Raw genomic sequence first — 19,205 nt, 5'->3', positions numbered from 1 at the left:
ACATATCCACCCCGTAACCCTCAGGAATAACCCAAGGACAAAAGGAAGTGAGTAAAGTCAGTGTAATAATATAAACTTCAATAAATATGTCCTCAAAGCACAAAACAGGATCTACAATATATTCAAATGAAGGGACACTGCCCAGTCCAAATTGCCCATGGCCCACAGGGCCATATCACAGAGGCCAAGGCCCCACTTGACTCCTGCCTCAATACGGAGAGAACATTGCTGGGGCATCAGGTCGAATATACACAGGAACCTCAGGGGGACAGGGAAGGGGGGCATCTCAGCCAGAAGATGGTACAACGCCACTGCTCCTGGAGGGGGCCACATGCCCATCACTCTGTCCTGGGGAGTGCAAAGCCACAGTCTCTCACGTGGGTGGTTTGCCCACTGCTTGGTCCTGGGGAGTGCAAAGCCACAGTCTCTCAAATGGGTGGTTTGCCCTCTGCTTGGTCCTGGGGAGTGCAACGCCACAGTCTCTCCAGTGGGTGGCTTCTTCCACTGGTTTTGGAGGGGGCATAGTGCCCAGTGTGCTTCATCCTGGCAAGGAGGGGGTGAGTGGATGCCTTCTTCCACTGGTTCTGGAGGGGGCTTTGTGCTCAGTGTGCTTCATCCTGCCAAGCAGGGGGTGAGTGGATGAGGGGGTGTGTGGATGCTTTCTTCCACTAGTTCTGGAGGAGGCTTTGTGCCCAGTGTGCTTCATCCTGCCTAGGAGGGGGTGAGTGGATGCCTTCTTCCACTGGTTCTGAATGGGGCTCTGTGCCGATTGATGCAGATCTTGGAGGGTGCAAGGTCACAGTCTCTCACCTGGGTGTCACACCTACAGTTGTTGCAGGGGGCACTACAGACCATGGAGGCATGACTACACACTGCCCGCTGGCTGCTCAGTGGTGGCAGTGGCGGTGCTGGCGGCGGTGCTGCTTGTGGTGGGGGGAGGCTCCAACCCTTCCTCCACAGCTACGGATGGCTGCCCACTGGGGCTGATGCTGCTGGCAGTGGTGGTGGTAGTGGTGCTGGTGGCGGTGCTGATGACGGTGCTGATGGCAGTGCTGCCTGTGGTGGGGGGAGGCTCCAGCCCTTCCTCCGCAGCCTCGGACAGCTGCCCACTGGGGCTGCTGCTGCTGGCAGTGGTGGTGGCAGTGGTGCTGGTGGCGGTGCTGGTGATAGTGCTGGTGGCGGTGCTGCCTGTGGTGAGGGGAGGCTCCAGCCCTTCCCCCGCAGCCTCGGACGGCCGCCCACTGGGGATGCTGGTAGTGGTGGTGGCAGTGGTGCTGGTGGCGGTGCTGGTGACAGTGCTGGCATTGGTGCTGGCGGCTGGGCTGGGCTGGCAGCGGTGCGGGGAGGCTCCAGCCCTTCCCCCACAGACTCGGATGGCTGATGTGCCATGGCTGGTGTTGTGTGCCCAGATGCTGCTCTAGCACCGGATCATTATCCAGCCTGGCAGCGGTGTCTGTGCCTTATTCATTGTCCTAGGCAGCTGGTGTTCCCTTCCTGTCCTTGGCAGCTGGTGTTCCCTTCCTGCCCTTGCCTGCTAGAGGTGCCTCCTTGTGTCTGCCAGCTGGTGGTGCCTCCTTGCCTTTGCAGCTGGTGCTCCCTTTTGGCCCTTGGCAGCTGTTGCTCCCTTTTTGCCCTTGGCAGCTGGTGCTGGCACACTGGCTGTGTGGATGGGTGTCTTTTTGGAGCCTCTCACAAGTGCAGTGGCTGCAGAAACGACAGTGGCCGTGGACTGGGTCGCTGAGGTTCTAGCCTGGGTCCTGACCACCCTGGCTGGAAGTGAAGGACGGGGGGAGGGGCAGGGAATAGGTCAAGGGTGGAGAGGAAAAGCTTTTTAGGGACACTGGGGCTGGAAGAAGGTGAAGTTTGGGGTTGGAGGAAGAGGGAGTGGTGGTAGGAGGTGTTTGTCTGCTGTGTTTGAGTGCAGGTGCATGGGCTTGAGGCTGTCGTGAGGTGGATGGCTGTTGGGTGTCTGAGTGCTTGCATTTGTGTCGGGGGCAAAGATACAGTGGGAGAGGACACAGGGGACGTGTGCATGGATTTGGGGCTGGTGACTGCCAGTGAGGGATGTGTAGTGATAGGCGTGATGGTGATGAAGGCAGTGGGTGTGGATGTAGTGCATGCAGGTGTGAGTGGAGATGAAAATGGGAGGGAGCTGGAGGAGGAGGAGGAGGAGGAGGGGGACACAGCAGAGGCAGTGGATGTTGGTGTGTCTGCATCTGGATGGCGCTTGTGTGAATGCCTGTGGGATGAAGTGTGGTGCTTGTGTTTGCTTTGTTGATTCGGGTGCATGCTGGTCTGAAGGGGTGCTTGGGATAGGCTGGAGTTGAGGGGAATGGGACTGGGTAGAGGAAGTTGGAGGGGGGAGGCTAGAGACAGGGACAATGGCTGCCATCAGGGAATTGGCCAGAGCCTGGAATGATCTCTGTTGGGCCGCCACACCAGAGTGAATACCCTCCAGGAATGCATTTGTTTGTTGCAAATGCCCTGCCAGACCCTGGATGACATTCATTATGGTTGACTGCCCAACAGAGATGGATCGCAAGAGGTCAATAGCCTCCTCACTGAGGGCAGCAGGGCTGACTGGGGTCAGGGTATGAGGTGCCTGGGGTGAAGAAGATGCCCACCCTCCTGGGTGAGCGGGCACGGGAAACATGCTGACGGGCAGCTGGGAGGGTGGTGCTGATACTGGGGGTGGCGGCTGTACCTGTAGTTGGGGTGGCCACAGAGGTGTCCACCACTAGCAAGGAGCTTCCATCGGAGGAGGTGTCGCTGTCCAAACTGTCCCCTCCAGTCTCTGCCGTGGTGCTCCCATCGCCCTCCGTCCCACTGGTACGATAGACACCCATTCCTCATTGGGAGGCCATCCCCAGCTGGGACTCTGCCGTCTTCCTTGCCCAGCGGTGCAGGTCCTCCCACCGTTTGCGACAGTGGGTGCTCCACCTGTCAATGACCCCCAGGGTCCGTACCTTCTTGGCGATGGCACACCAAATACCCTTTTTCTGATGGGCGCTGACCTGCAGAACAAGATGCATAGAAAAAGGTATTAGTCATACCGTCCGGCCTGTTACACTCATGACCCACCATATCCTTCCGATCCCCTTACGCACTGACATTGGCCACCAGACATGCAGCACTCTGCCCAGGACCCCTCAGCCACCCCCCCACTTACACGAGGCTTACACACACAGCACTCCATTAATTCGTGCCCCATGCATCGTGCTCACAGTGTACTCACCTGTTGGTCTGGAGGACCATAAAGTAAATGGTACTGGGGTGGGACCCCATCCACCAGTCTTTAAACTCCTCCTAAGTGAAGGCAGGGGCCCTTTCCCCAGACAGTCGAGCCATGGTCGCTTCCAGACAAAGGTCACAGCAGCACTTGCAGTCTATGTCCTCTCCTGTTGAATGTCAGGTAGCAAGTGAGTGAACAGATAGAAAGTGGCGGTCACGTTCACGGGGGTGCTTACCGTCACCACCGCTGTACATCACCATTGGCTACTGAAACCCATAGGGTCCAATGATAACCAATGAGGTGTTGCACGGCGGTCCTTGACCGCCTCCCGCAACGGCGCACAACGTCAGTGGAATTACCTCATTTTCACTTGTCCCTCCACACAGGTCAGGTGGCCGCCATTTCAGGGGTGAACAGGTCATGGCACCTAATTGCATCACAGCAGACATAGGCACATTAACGGACTAAACGTTCACATACTGTTTCTGTCACAACATGCAAGGCATTTTACTTTGAGGAAATGTATGAATATATAGCCCATCTGCTCACCGTTTTCCATCCTAGAGTTCAACCGCTGCGGATCAATAGGAGATGGAGACACCCCCGTGTACAGACCCCTGGTGGACCTGGCAACAATGGAGGGCAGACACATTATCCTCACCTACAGACTTGATAGGGCCACAATCCAAGAGCTGTGTGCCCAATTTGAGCCAGACCTAATCTCAGCTATCCGTCACCCCACTGGGATACCTCCTCTTGTGCAAGTCCTATCAGTGCTCCATTTCTTGGCAAGTGGCTCCTTCCAAGCGACAGTGGCCATGGCAGCAGGGATGTCACAGCCTATGTTCTCAAACGTGCTGACCAGATTGTTGTCTGCCCTCATGAAACACATGCACAGCTACATAGTTTTCCCCCAGGTGGAGGATTTGGCCATAGTGAAGGCTGACTTGTATGCACTGGGACATATTCCCAACATCATTGGTGCTATTGATGGTACACATATTGCCTTTGTCACCGCCCCCCCCCCCTGGAGAAATGAACAGGTGTTCAGAAATTTAAAAAGCTTTCACTCTATCAATGTGAAGATAGTGTGCCTGGCAGACCAGTACATCTCCCATGTGAATGCAAAGTATCCTGGGTCTGTGCATGATGCCTATATCCTGAGGAATAGCAGCATCCCATATGTGATAGCTCAACTCCAGAGGCACTGGGTGTGGCTAATAGGTGAGCCCATGGTCCCCACCAAGTGGATGTTGTTGTATGGGTGTAGGGTTGGCCCTAAAGGTGAGTGCATGGCTTAAAGGTATCCCTCGGTATTTGCAGGTGACTCTGGTTACCCCAACCTCTCATGGCTACTGACCCCAGTGAGGAATGCCAGGACAAGGGCAGAGGAACGTTACAATGAGGCACATGGGTGAACAAGGAGGATCATTGAGTGAACCTTTCACCTTCTGAAGGCCAGGTTCAGGTGCCTCCACCCGAAAGGTGGATCCCTGTACTACTCACCCAAGAAGGTCTGCCAGATCATCGTTGCATGTTGCATGCTGCACAACCTGGCCTTGAGACGCCAGGTGCCTTTTCTGCAGGAGGAGGAGGCTGAAGATGGTCATGTGGCAGCGGTGGAGCCTGTGGACAGTGACAAAGAGGAGGCAGAGGAAGAGGATGTAGAAAACAGAATGACTATAATACAACAGTACTTCCAGTGACAAACAGGTAAGACACTGTAGTCTCACCTTCCATTGCTGTTTTGTGAAGTGAATTCTTTCTGCCTGGCTGTTTTTCCCACTACACAGCCCACTTATTGTACCTTATTTAGCATGTCTATTTGCAGATATTTGTGCCCTCCAGTGGCTCCTGGTGTATTGACTGCAGTACAATACAGGTTATAACTATGTTTACAGCACTGTACTGTCTATTTGCAAAGTCTACAGATTGTTAAACAACTACATCCTTAAATCATTTGGCATACTCCATGTGTTTATTGCAAGGGTGTTTATTTCTGTGCTGAGAAGGAAATGGGGATGTGCAATGGGCTTAGGTGATGGTGGAGGAAGGTCCATGATAGAGTCCAGTCTATTGGTATCAGGGTGAATTGTCCAAGGGAGCATAGGAAGTGGAGCAATGGCAGTTCAAGGTGGACAGGGTGACAGTGTGGAACAGAAGGATGATATTCAGGAGAGTCTTATTTCCTGGCTGAGGTCTTGCCAATGTTCTCTGGATTCTGCCTGGATCGCAGGGACCGTTTGCGTGGTGGTTCTCCTTCTGAAGGGGGTGGGGTGTTGGTGGCCTGTTGTTCCTGTGGCGGGGCCTCCTGTCCACTGGTGTTGGCAGTGGTGTAGGGCTGTTCATCGTTGTGATTAGTGTCAGTGGCCCGTTGGTGTGCCACTGCCTCCCTTACGGTGTTGGCCATGTCTGCCAGCACCCCTGCAATGGTGACCAGGGTGGTGTTGATGTCCTTTAGGTCCTCACTGATCCCCAGGTACTGTCCCTCCTGCAGACACTGGGTCTCCTGCAACTTGGCCAGTATCTGGCCCATAGTCTCCTGGGAATGGTGGTATGCTCATAGGATCCATGCAAGTGCCTCGTGGAGGGTCGGTTCCCTTGGCCTGTCCTCCCCCTGTCGCACAGCAGTCCTCCCAGCTTCCTTGTTGTCCTGTGCCTCTGTCCCCTGAACCGTGTGTCCACTGCCACCGACCCCAGGTCCCTGATCATCCTGTGTTTGTGGGGTTGCCTGGGGTCCCTGTAGTGGTGGACACACTGCTGATTGACGTGTACTGGGGACAGAAGGATGGGCCCGCTGGGTGGGTGCTGTGCTGGTGTGTCCTGAGGGGGAGGCTCTATGGTGGTATGGGACTGTGGCTGGGTAACCGACTCTCCAGAGATCCCTGATGGGCCACGTTGGTCATCCTGATCCAGGCGTGCAGAGCTGCTGTCATCACTGCAGGCCTCTTCTGAGGGTGGACTGGATGTTGCTGGCACCTCCTCTCCGGTGACGTTGTATGGGGGTCCTGTGGGTATGTAAATGCAGTGTTATTGTTTCTGCGTGTGACATATGATACTTGGGTGTGTTTCCTTCTATGGTTGTTATTACCAGGGCAGCTTTGACTTGTGTGAGTTGTGATTTTGTTGACTAAGTGATTGTCACTACTGTGCATGCATTGGTGATGGGTGTCCATGCAGGTCTGTGATGGGTGTTCATGCATTGATATCACATGCAGGGTTTGGTATTGGGATGAGTGAGTTGTGATGGTGGGGTATGTGGGAGGTGGTGAAGTGATGGGAGTGAGAGTGAGGGTGGGGGTTTGTGATTGCATGCAGGTGGGGGGGGTGATAGTAATAGTGATTTGACTTACCAAAGTCCAGTCCTCCTGCTACTCCTGCCAGGCCCTCAGGATGCATGATCGCCATGATTTGCTCCTTCCATGTTAGTTGTGGGGGAGGAGGTGGGGGTCCACCGCCAGTCCTCTGTACAGTTATCTGGTGTCTCGCAACCACAGAACACACCTTCCCCCGTAGGTCGTTCTACCTCTTCCTCACGTCATCCCTTGATCTTGGGTGCTGTCCCACAGCGTTGAACCTTTCCACGACTCTCCGCCACAGCTCCATCTTCCTTGCAATGGATGTCTGCTGCAACTGTGATCCAAATAGCTCTGGCTCTACCCGGATGATTTCCTCCACCATGACCCTTAGCTCCTCCTCTGAGAACCTGGGGTGTCTTTGTGGTGCCATGAGTGTAGTGTGTTGTGTGTGTGAATGTGTGTGGGGTGATATGTTGGGGTGTGTGCTGTGAGGTGCGTGGATGGTGTATGGGTGATGGTGTTCTGTGGCTCTGGGTCTGTGGGTGCGCCTGGCGTGTCTCTCTCTGTTATAAATTGTTACTTGTGGTAAAGGGCTGTGGGTAATGTGGATCTGTGTTTTATAGTGATGTGGGGGTGGTGTGTGTATGGGTGTTGGGTGTGTTTTGTTTGAATTGTCCAATGTGGTGTAGTTTTGTTTGAGTGTGTGTATTTTGAGCGTGACGGTATGTCCCGCCAATGGTTTACCGCGGTTGAATGTCCGCCGCAGCGATTTGTGGGTCATAATGCTGTGAGCGTATTTCTGTTGGCGTGGCAGGAAGCAGGACTTACCGGCAATGTCATAATGAGGGCCTAAGTCTAGACGCAAAGCTGTACACTAAAATCCTAGCCAAGAGGCTTGAGGAGGTGCTACCACACTTGATACACCCTGACCAATCAGGATTCATTAAAGGTCGCCAAACGCACAATAACCTAAGACGAGTAATTCACCTGATGAAAAAAGTGACAAAGAAACAGATGCCGGTTATGCTACTGGCGCTAGACGCTGAGAAGGCTTTTGACAGGGTGGAGCGGTCTTTCTTGGTGGCTACTCTGCAGCGGTTCGGGTTCAGTGACCAGTTCATAGCAATGGTGATGAGCAACTATTCCATTCCCCGCTCACATATACTGATAAATGGGGTGGCGTCTGACTTTTTTGACCTGACATTGGGAACGTGGCAGGGTTGTCCTCTCTCGCCACTGTTGATTGCGCTCAGTGTGGAACCTCTAGCAGCTAGGATGTGGACACACCTGAAAATCCAGGGAATTCGATTTGGTTCCGACCAGCATAAAATGTCATTGTTTGTGGATGACATTTTACTTTTTATCACTGAACCCCGAATGACCCTACCGACAATCCAGGAGGGAAATCATATCTGCTCAATCTGACAACTCCCACCTCAACGATGGGGGAGATAGCATCCGAAATATCATTTGTATTGGCCAAAAAGGAGATCACTTACTTAGGCATTAGACTTACCCCCAAGGTCGCTGACTTGTTTAAAGCAATTTACCACCCCTCCTCAAAAACATGCAAACAGACTTTAAGACACGGTTGTCCCTCTGGCTTACCTGGCTGGGACGTATCAATATCATTAAGATGACGGTACTCCCCCGTATTTTATATCTGTTCCAAAGCCTGCCTATTGATATCCCCAAAGACTTTTTTGTAGAGGCCTGTACAATGATCACCCGATTCATATGGCAAGGAAACAGGCTGGACTTTCTAACAAACTACTCACACAGTCCAGGGAGCCAGGAGGCTTGGCATTACCAGTCCTTCTAGTTTACTATAGAGTGGCCCAACTCCGCATCATTGCCAAATGGTAACTCTAAGAATCAGACAAATTGTGGCTCCACTTGGACAGGGCAGTGACGGGACGGACAATATGGGACATACTGTGGAAACCTAGAACTGAGCGGCCAAAGGACGCTTATCTCAGTACCCCCACAGCCACCACACTTAAAGTGTGGGACACAGTAACAGGAGCATACGAGGTAACGACTTTTCCCTCACCACACACTCCCATCCACCATAACGTAGCAGGGTGTCTGCGGATCGCTGACTTGTATCATGGTGAAAATATACGCACGTTTGAAAACTGCTGTAGGGACTTTCAGCTGCCCCCATCTGAGCACTTCCTTTACACTCAATTGAAACACTGGTTTTCACAGCCTCACATGCGACTCGAGGCTACCAGAGACCTCCGTTCGATTGAAAACTTTTTACAACAACGAGGGGTGGCAAGGGGGAAGCATTTTAGCGCAGTATAAAATACTGACCTCAGCCCAGCGCAACTTCATCTCTTGACATATTACTTTTTGGGAGAAGATATTGGATTCCGCAATAGAGAATGCGCACTGGAGCATACTGTTCCGCGATATAACTAAATACAGTCACTCTTTGGAGGCAAGTGAAGCACACTATAAACTGCTTTATAATTGGTACCTCTACCCAGAAAAACTTTTTTTTTAAATTCCCACGTGTCCGATAGATGCTGGCGTGGCTGTGGTATGCTGGGTGACTTCCGACATGTGAAATTGCCCAGCTATTCGCCCCTACTGGGAGGAAATCTTGTCACATCTAAAGGAGATTCTGGGTTACCCCATCCCAGCATCTCCAGCACACATTTTGCTGGGTATACGAGCCCCAGACCTGAAGCACCAAACAATGGGAGACCGCTCCATTATGTGGCTAGCATTGGAAGTGACGAAGACGGCTTTAGTGTCATACTGGAAAAAACGGAACCGCCCCCTATAACACTGTGGTACACTAGACTATGGCACAGCCTCTCCATGGAACTTTTAACAGATAAATTGGCAGAAGTAAGAGGAAGCTTTGACTATATATGGGACCCCCCTGGTGCGGTTCCTCTCCAGAGGCCTGCCTCTACCAGCCTATAACCCACGTCTCAGGGCTTTGCTTCTCTTTTAAGTGTAAAGGGGAGTGCCCTTGGGGTGGACGTGTATGCTGGAACTAGGTACACCTGAGGAAAGCAGATCAACTCCCTGGTTAGAGCATCCCGGGGATCGTTGACTATGCTAAGTGAGATAGGACACATTGAGGGTTATTACAACTTTGGAGGAGGTGTTAATCCGTCCCAAAAGTGACGGTAAAGTGACGGATATACCACCAGCCGTATTACGAGTTCCATAGGATATAATGGACTTGTAATACGGCTGGTGGTATATCCGTCACTTTACCGTCACTTTTGGGATGGATTAACACCTCCTCCAAAGTTGTAATAACCCCCATTGTTTTGTTGTTATGTTTTGATTTTCTTTTTTATAGTAGTCTACTGGCACTTGAGCTCTCATGCTATTATATGGTTTGACTATGAGGAATATTGCGACCACTTCTAGATAAGATATTATTGTACGTTGCATTTTGCGGAAGATATGATCAGATGTAACACACAGCGAGATATGTCAACCCTTATGTTATTTTGATATGCACATTATAATGTATAAAAAAACACCAATAAAGACAGTTTAACAAAAAAAAAAAAAAAAACTACTGAACAGGTTTATACTAAATGATCAAAAGTGTAATCTGCAGACCAAAAGCTAGCTTTCTACCAAATTTAGGGGGTCATTCTGACCCTGGCGGCCAGGGTTGGAGGGAGCACCGGCAACAGGCTGGCGGTGCTCCACAGGGTATTCTGACCGCGGCGGTTCAGCCGCGGCCAGAAAGGGAAAACCGGCGGTCTCCCGCCGGTTTTCCGCTGCCCTGTAGAATCCTCCATGGCGGCGCAGCTCGCTGCGCCGCCTTGGGGATTCTGACACCCCATACCGCCAGGAACAGGATGGCGGTATGGGGTGTCGTGGGGCCCCCGTAAGAGGGACCCACTTTGTATTTCAGTGTCTGCTTTGCAGACACTGAAATACGCGACGGGTGCCACTGCACCCGTCGCACCTTCCCACTCCGCCGGCTCAATTCTGAGCCGGCGTCCTCGTGGGAAGGCTGTTTTTTGCACTGGGCTGGCGGGCGGCCTTTTGGCGGTCGCCCGCCAGCCCAGTGCAAAACCCAAAATACCCTCAGCGGTCTTTCGACCGCGGAGCGGTATCTTGGAGGGGGGAACTCTGGCGGGCGGCCTCCGCCGCCCGCCAGGGTGAGAATCACCCCCTTAGTGTAATTCCGTCTAGTGGTTCGGGCTGTAGTTATGTCTAAAGATCCTAATGGGAAACACAACTTTTTTGACCCACCCTTTTTTCTCAGTCCCCCTTGACGGATCACCCCGAAACTTTCCATGTGCAATGAGAATCACTGGCACACTTCTATTTTTTGAAAATTTCATGAAGAGTTGTCAGATGGTGCCAAAGATATAGGCAAGTCAAAAAATGCCTTTTCTATGGAAACATGGTCCTAACTAGAAATATATATATATATATATATATATGTATATATATATATATATATATAGATATAGATATAGATATACAGAATCAATGCCTCACCTCCCCGGATCCTATAAGGGACTGACGCCTCACCAGCTCCAGTGACGCCTCACCTCCACGACCCCGTGCGATGTCTTTGCTCCTTCGTTTTCAAAGGTACTGTGCCTGAGGGTCCGAGCGACTCCATAACCAGTCGCTGTGGTGTCAGACTGTTGGGAACAACTCCGTCAACAACGTCATGATAGCCCCAGTTTGAGCTAATGATGTTGCTCAGCGCTTTAGTGGAATTTAATCTTTAAAAAAATCATAACTTTGCCTGTGTACATTGGATTTTCCTTGTTTTGATCTTATTTTATTCTGATAAATAGTATCTATGTTTCTAAGTCTGTGTGGTGTATTTTTCTTGTGCTTTCACTGTGTTACTGTATGAGTTATTGAACAAATACATTACACATTGCCTTCTAAGTTAAGCCTGACTGCTCAGTGCCAAGCTACCAGAGGTTGGGCACAGGATAATTTGGATTGTGTTGTGATGGACCCTGACTAGGATTGGGGTCTCTACTTGGACAAGGCTTTATACCTCTGCCAACTAGAGACCAAGGACTATATTTATACTTTTTTTGCACTGCATTTGCATAATTTTTTGACGCAAATGCGGCGCAAACTTAGAAAATATAATTAAAAAGTGTAAATATCGACCCAAGGGCCACATGTACAAAGCTTTTTTACTTGTCGCAGACGGCCCCATTCGCTGAATCGGGCTGTTTGCAATGAGAAAAAAGCTTTTTCCAATGCACAAACCCAATTTTGCGATTCGGTAATCACATTACCGAATCACAAAAATGGTTTGCGAGTCGCATTTAGGAAGGGGCGTTCCCTTCCTAATTGCAAGTTGCAGTCCGATGTATGATTGTTACGTGACCGTGAATGTGGTCACAAAACCATCCCAGTTAGCACCAGTTTCGATTTGGTGCTAACCCATTAGCAAAAGAGAAGGGGTCCCCATGTGAATGCATGCGAAAACATTTTTTCAGAGAAGGCAGTGCTCCCACGGACCACTGCCTGCTCTGAAAAAATGAAAAGAAAACTTTAAATTTTTGTTTTTTAAATGAATTCCATTTTCCTTTAAGGAAAACGGGCTGCCATTTAAAAAAAAAATACTGCTTTTTTTAAAATCAGTCACAGACATGGTGGTCTGCTGACCCCAGCAGGTCACCATCCCTGTGAGTGCCACCATTCCCAATGGGGTCAGAAATTGGGACCTACCTCATGAATATTCATGAGGTAGATCATTTGTGACCCCATTAGGAGTCGCAAACAGTGTAATTGACACTGTTGTACCTCAGGTGTTGCAACTCATAAATTGCAAGTCGCTAAGACTCACAATTTGCAAATCGTAAAACCTTATCTTCGTATATGTGGGCCCAAATTTCTAACATCAACATTAACAATAAAGGAAATGTGGGATAGAGCTCCACATGATAAGACCAATGCTCAGTAATTGTTGTTACAGATTCTGACTGTTAATACCCATATATTGGACATACATGCAAAGGCAGAATCTGTGGAGCTGAGCTCTATGGTGATTTTATAAAAGTAACTGAAAGACAATACTCACAGTGACTAGGTTGTCAGCTGAGCCCACGGATCCTGGCATTCAAACAGGAACATGCAAGGCAGTAACAGCAAGGGTGTAGAGCTAAACACATCCATGATAGACAAGGAGCTAACAACGAGGAGTGCTTAACAGGAAAGAAGGGAAAACAAAGGACACACTTGGCAGTAAGCAAGTAACAAACATACAAGGAAACTATAGGCAAGACAGCCGAAAAACAGCAAACTGGGAACTGAAACAAACAAATGGAAAGAAAGCAAGGACTGGGAAAAGGAAAACACATACAGAGCACAAGGAGTGCTAGTGCAGGAATCAAGGAAACAAGAAAACCAGAAAACACTGCAGGAAAGAAAAGTACAAGGAATAGCTGGGGTTCAGGAGTCAAGTAGCACTGCAAGGAGTGCTAGTTCAGGAAAAAGCAGTTGCTAAGGCTCAGAGGAGAGGGTAGCACTGCGAGGAGTGCTAGTTCAGAAACAAGTATTTGCTACAGCTCAGGAACACAAACAAGGATAGCTATAGCTCAGGAACTCAGGAAATAAGAAAAACAAAAGCTCAGGAAACATAGGAGGAATAACTAAGGCTCTGGAACAGGAACAAGGAAAAACTATGGCTCTGAATCTTCAGGAAATAAGGGTCTGTCTCAATGAAAAACAGCTTCAATGACCAACACTGGACTGACGGGAGCTGAGGTATAAAAATGTTCACAGTAATCACATACATCAGGTGTCAGCAGTGTAGCAGCAGCCAGCCACAGGTGTGCTGAATTCCTCCACCCATCTTTGGCCTGCAGGGGTGGAGATGAAGCAGTGAGCCGGGGATTATAGGTATTGGAGTTCCAAGCATAAGCAGACCTGCTTTCACAAAACCTAGCATGGATTGGGAATGGATGTCAATTTCCAAATAGTGTCCAAATGACTGGAAGTCAGGATGTGCATGCAGGGGAAGGTCCGGAAGCTTAGTAGAACATTGGAAAGTCCCACGATTTGGCCCCCTAGTGGTGGGCATAAGAGCACAGGGAGCAAATCGTGACAGGATGGGCATCAACATCATTGGACCCTTGTACCCTAAGACAGCCCTAGGCAATGGGTTGATCCTAGTCTTGGTGGACCATGCTATCTGCTACCTAGAGGTCATCCCTGTGGTGGCTAGAACTCCAAAGGGGATGTTTATTCATGTTTGGTTCCCCAATCAGGTAGTGTCTGAGAGAAGCACTAATTTCTTGTCCACGTACATGAAGTCCACGTGGGATGAGTGTGGTGTAACTTTCAAGTTCACCATGCTCTATCACCCGTAACCCAGTGGTCTTGTGGAGAGATTCAATAAGACCCTAAAGGACATGATTATGAACTGACTGGACCACATGAGGTCTTCTCTTTGACTACAGAGAGGTGCTACAGAATGGAATAGGGTTCAGCCCCGTTGAACTCTATGGCCACCATGTTAGGGGGCCTCAGAGCCTTGTCTAGAACGGGTGGAAGCGCGCTCCCAGGAACCACCCGCGAGATTTGGTCAGCTACATGCTGACCCTCCAGAACCAGAGACAAAACTTCTGGTAAAGGGCAAAAAGCAATATTCAGGAGAGTCAAGAAGTCAAGAAGCTATGGTATGACCAGAGGGCCACTCTGGTGGAGTTTTAGCCCGGCCAGAGGGTATGGGTCATGGAGCGAGTAGATTCACAGGCTCTCATGCATTGGCCCACACAAAGGAGCAGAAAGGCAAGTCATTCTGATTTACTGTCTTGTTTGCAGTGACACTCCATCATACACTTATGGGGAAGGCTGCCTTAGAGTGCAACTCCACTTCTCCTTGGTCTCCAGACAACGGACTCAAACCAATTTACATCTTAACCTATGTGAAAAGATCAGTTCTGCAAAGTTCAAAGGCATATCTGTACAGCTTATGGGTCATCCAGGAATGTCACATTTCCCTGACTCAGCTCAAGATCAGAGTTCAGGCCTTTTGTGACCCTGTTGGGCTGGTTTAATTAATTTTCTTTCCAGCTTCAGGAACAAAGGCCTCCTCCCAAACGGTGAGTAGTTAACAGTGCTGAGAAGGCAAGGGATGGGGTGGACTGCTCTGCATCAATCAGCCAGCCGTCATCCTGTGCCAGGAAGAGGGCCTGCCCAACCCACTAAACAAAGGAAGGAGCCCAGACCTCTTGAGCCAAACCAGGAGAGGGGCTCCTTTGATGTTTTGCTGGGGAAGGCCCTCGCTGTAATGTCAGCCAGAGGTGGAGCTGAGACCCCCAGAGAGATGTGGCAAATGACTCCTTGGTGACACCATTTTGAAATATCCCAGCAGGCTGTGCAGGAAGGTTGTGGCAGGGGCATTGAGGTGATGTGACACATCAAGATAGGTCAGAGATGCCTTCCATCTGGGCACTACTAGCTCCTCTGAAAAGGTCCTGCACACAGTAGAGAGCTCTCTCTTGGGTGTGCTTATCTGCTGGACACTGGATCTGTAGGCACCCTCCATGGACAGCTGAAAGGAAGAACCCACTGATGGCTATCTGGACTAAGGTATCTGACTATAATTGATCCCAGGTCCATTGGCCTACTTCCCAGGAGCAGGAAATCTTTTTTCCTTACACCCACTGAGGACTAGTTGGTGAAAAGACTGGGCTTACGCGGCAAGGGTGAGAGAAGCCCAGAGGAATAGCAAGAAGAAAGGCTGGTGCAGAGTGCCAGTGAAACCAGCTCACTGCAAAGGTCATCACCTTTGAGGCCATGAGTCCTGAAGAAAATGCTCCAGGTGGCTGGGGCTCACCACCAGGGACAAAACAAGATCAATGGCATAAAGTCACCCCAACGGAGCTCCAGATGTGGCCTTTTTCAAATTTAGGCAACCTTTGACCCCCAGCAAGGCCAGAGCATGTGGCGCTCTGGTGCTGGAGCCTTTCTAAGCCCTCAGGGTGGCCAGGCCCAAGGGTTGAATTTGAGAACCAAGAAACTGCAGAAAATGTGCTGTTGCACTTTCCCTAGGAGAGCAGGAAGGGGCCCTGGACCCCTTTCCTGAGCCCAGAGAAGCAATCTTGTTGCGCAAGCACCATCATGCTCCCCTGTGATGGAGGAGAAGGGGGTTAGGACCCCTACCCTGGGCCCCAAGAGGCAATCATGGTGAGGCAGTGCTGTTGCGCTACCCCTCCTGATTAAGGGGAAGGGGCCCAGGACCCTATACCTGGGCCCCAGTAAAGAGAGGAGAGGGGGAGTAGACCCTCACATGTACGGACCTCCCTTCTCCCTGTGCCCATGATTTGGGGGATTGGGCGGTAAGCCACAGATGATGCACCTGCCTGCAGGAGCAGGCAGGCCAGAACAGGGCTGCTGGTGTAGGGAGCCAGCGGGGACAGCCGGAGTTGGGCTCCCCAAGCTATCCTGCAGTGTGGGACTCTGCACACGGGGTGTCCAGGTAAGACCGGTAAAAGAAAGTGCGGTGAAAGGCCACAAAGAAAAAGAAAAAAGACAAAGGATCAAAGAAGTCACAGCTCTCTCCATCGCAGAGCAAGAGCCGCTTATGAAAAATTCACAAAGCTCCCAAGGAGTGCCCAGTAGTGCCCTGCGGGGCTTGCATGTTTTTACAAGAAAATCACTTATTTTTGGCTTGTGGTGGGCCCAAGAGGACAAAGTCAGCACAAAATAACTCCTGAACTGCAGGAGGAGCGGCAGGAACATCACACCCTTCCCTAAAGAATCTGCAGAGTCTCCTCGCTAAATTGGGTGGGACTCTAAAAAGATAACCTGCCAGGATTTTCCATATGTTTCCAAAACTCCCAGGCTGGAGCATGTGCTCCACAGCTGGGAGTTTTCCTCTAGGGACAAAGTCTATGGCTGCAATGTTTGTGGCTGGAATGTATACAAAATGAATTTTCATGCAGTGCAAAAGGCTGTAATTACACATATTGTGATTATAAAAGCTTAGCTATTTAGGGTTTATATTTAAATTGCCTGTATTCCATGCCAAAAGTTATGATGAGTGCATGCTGCACAACTCTTTTAATTGTGCTATTCATACTAAAAGTTATACTGAGTAAACAAATCACCCAGACAAGCACAGACATTTTCTATTATGAATGTTTTAATGAATTAATGACGCTGACAACCTCTCATGTTCGAAGTAAACATGCTTTATTAAGTGTGTTTGTTCAAAATTATATTCATTTACTGCATGGTAATACCAGTGAATATTTGTACATGGTATGTTGAACTAGATCCCCTTATTGGCAGGGGTAAAAGTGAATATGCAATGTCATCAAGAAGTAATTTATAATGGAGTGGGGCAGAATGGAATGGGACTGATTGTTTTGGATTGGAGTGGGGCAGATGGAGTGGAACAGATTGCTTTCTACTAAAGTGGGCCAGGTTGTTTTGAATTGGAGCTAGCAGATTCTTTTGGATTGGAGTGGGGCATAGTGTTTTCCATTGGAGTGGGACAGATTGGAGTGGGACAGATCCTTTTGGAGTGGGGCAGATTTTTTTGTATTGGAATGGCCAGGTTTGGTTTGGAGTGGGGCAGATTGATTTAGAAGGGGCAGATTGTTTTGGATTGGAGTGGGACACATTTGAGTAGGGCAGATTGTGTTGGGTTGAATTGGGAAAAATTGTTTTGGATTGGATTGGGGCTGATAGGAGTGGGGCAGATTGTTTTGGATAGGAGTAAGACAGATTGGAACAGGAAAGATTGTTTTGAATTGGAGTGGGGGAGATTGGAATCTGACAGATTGTATTGGATTGGAGTGTGGGGCAGATTGTTTTGAATTGGAGGGGGTAGATTGCAGTGGGGCAGATTGTTTTGGAGTGGGGCAGATTGTTTTAAAGTATGTCAGATTGCTATGGATTGGAATAGGGCAGATTGTTTTGGATTGCAGTGGGGCAGGTTGTTTTGGATTGGTGTGGGACAGATTATTTTTATTTTGAATTGCAGTGGAGTGCACTGGAGTAGTACAGACTGGAGTGGGGCCGATTGTTTTGGATTGGGGTTGGGCAGAATGTTTTGGACTGGGGTGGGGCAGATTCTATTGGGTTAGGGGGGACAGATTGGAGTGGGGCCGATTGCTTTGTATTGGAGTGGGGCAGACTGAAGTGGGCCCAATTGTTTTATATTGGATTTGGGAAGGTTGTTTTGTTTGGAGTGGGGTAGATTGGGGTGGGGCTGATTGTTTTATAGTGGGTCATATGGTTTTGGATTGGATTAGGGCAGATTGGAGTTGGGCAAACTGGACTGGGGACGACTGTTTTAGATTGGATTAGGGCAGATTGCAATAGAGCAGACTGTTTTGTATTAGAGTGGACCAGATTGTTTTGAATTCAAGGGAGCAGATTGTTTTGGATTAGAGTGGGGCAGATTGTTTTGGATTCGAGAGGGAAAGACTGGAGTGGGGCAGATTCATTTGGACTGGAGTGGGGAAGAGTGCTTTGTATTAGAGTGGGGTAGAATGGAATAGGGGTGATTATTTTGGAGTGGGACAGATTGTTTTGGATTGGAGTTGGACAGATTATTTTAGAGTGGGTCAGTTTCTTCTGGATTAAAATTTGATAGATTGGAGTGCAGCATATTGTTTTGGACTGGAGTGGGGCAGATTGGAGCAGGGCATATTGTTCTGGATTCGAGTGGAGAGGATTGCTTGGGACTAGAGTGGGGCAGATTGGAGTAGGTCAGATTGTTCTGGAGTGGGGCAGATTGTTTGGGATTGGATTGGCATGGGGCCGATTGGAATGTGGCAGATTAGTTTGGCATGGGGGAGATTTTTTGGGATTGGAGTGGGAGAGATTTCTTAGGAGTGGGGCATAGTGTATTTGGACTGGAGTGGGGCAGATTGATTTGGATTAGAGTGGGGCAGATTATTTCGTATTGGAGTGGGGCAGATTGTTTTAGAGAGGGGCAGGTTGTTTTTTATTGAAGGGGGCAGATTTGAGTGGGGCAGATTGTTTGGGTTTTTAGTGGGGCAAATTGTTTTGGATGGGAGTTGGGCAGATTGGAGTGGGACAGATTGTTTTGGGGTGCTGCAGATTGTTTGGATTGGAGTGGGGCATGTTGGAGAAAGGCTGATTTTTTGGATATGAGTGGTGCAGGTTGGAGTGGGGCAGATTGATTTAGAATGGGGTAGATTGTTTTGGTTTGGAGTGAGGCAAATTGGAGTTGGGCAGATTGTTTTGGAGTGGAGTGGGGGCAGATTAGAATGGGATAGATTTTTTTGGGATTTAAGTGGACAAATTGGATTGTGGCCAATTGGAGTGGGTTAAATGTTTTGGTTTTGAGTGGGGCAGATTGGAGGGGGCAGAATGGAGTGGGGTGATTGCTTTGGATTGGAGTGGATCAGATTGAAATGGAGCTGACTGTTTTCTATTAGAGTGTGCCAGATTGTTTTGGATTGGATTGAGCAGTTTTTTTGGATTGGAGTGGGGAAGATTGTTTTGGATTTCAGAGGGGCAGACTGGAGTGAGGAAGATTATTTTGGATTGGAGTGGGGCACAGTGTGTTGTATTGGAGTGGGGCAGATTGTTTTAGACAGGAGTGGGACAGATTGGAATGGGGCAGATTATTTTGGATTGGAGTGGGCAGATTGTTTTGGAATGTAGTGGGGCAGATTGTTTTAGATTGGAGTGGGCAGATTGTTTTGAAGTGGGGC

Source organism: Pleurodeles waltl, chromosome 6 (genome assembly GCF_031143425.1).
Source record: "Pleurodeles waltl isolate 20211129_DDA chromosome 6, aPleWal1.hap1.20221129, whole genome shotgun sequence".
NCBI classification, from domain to species: Eukaryota; Metazoa; Chordata; class Amphibia; order Caudata; family Salamandridae; genus Pleurodeles; species Pleurodeles waltl.
Note: the sequence above shows the minus strand (reverse complement) of the source record.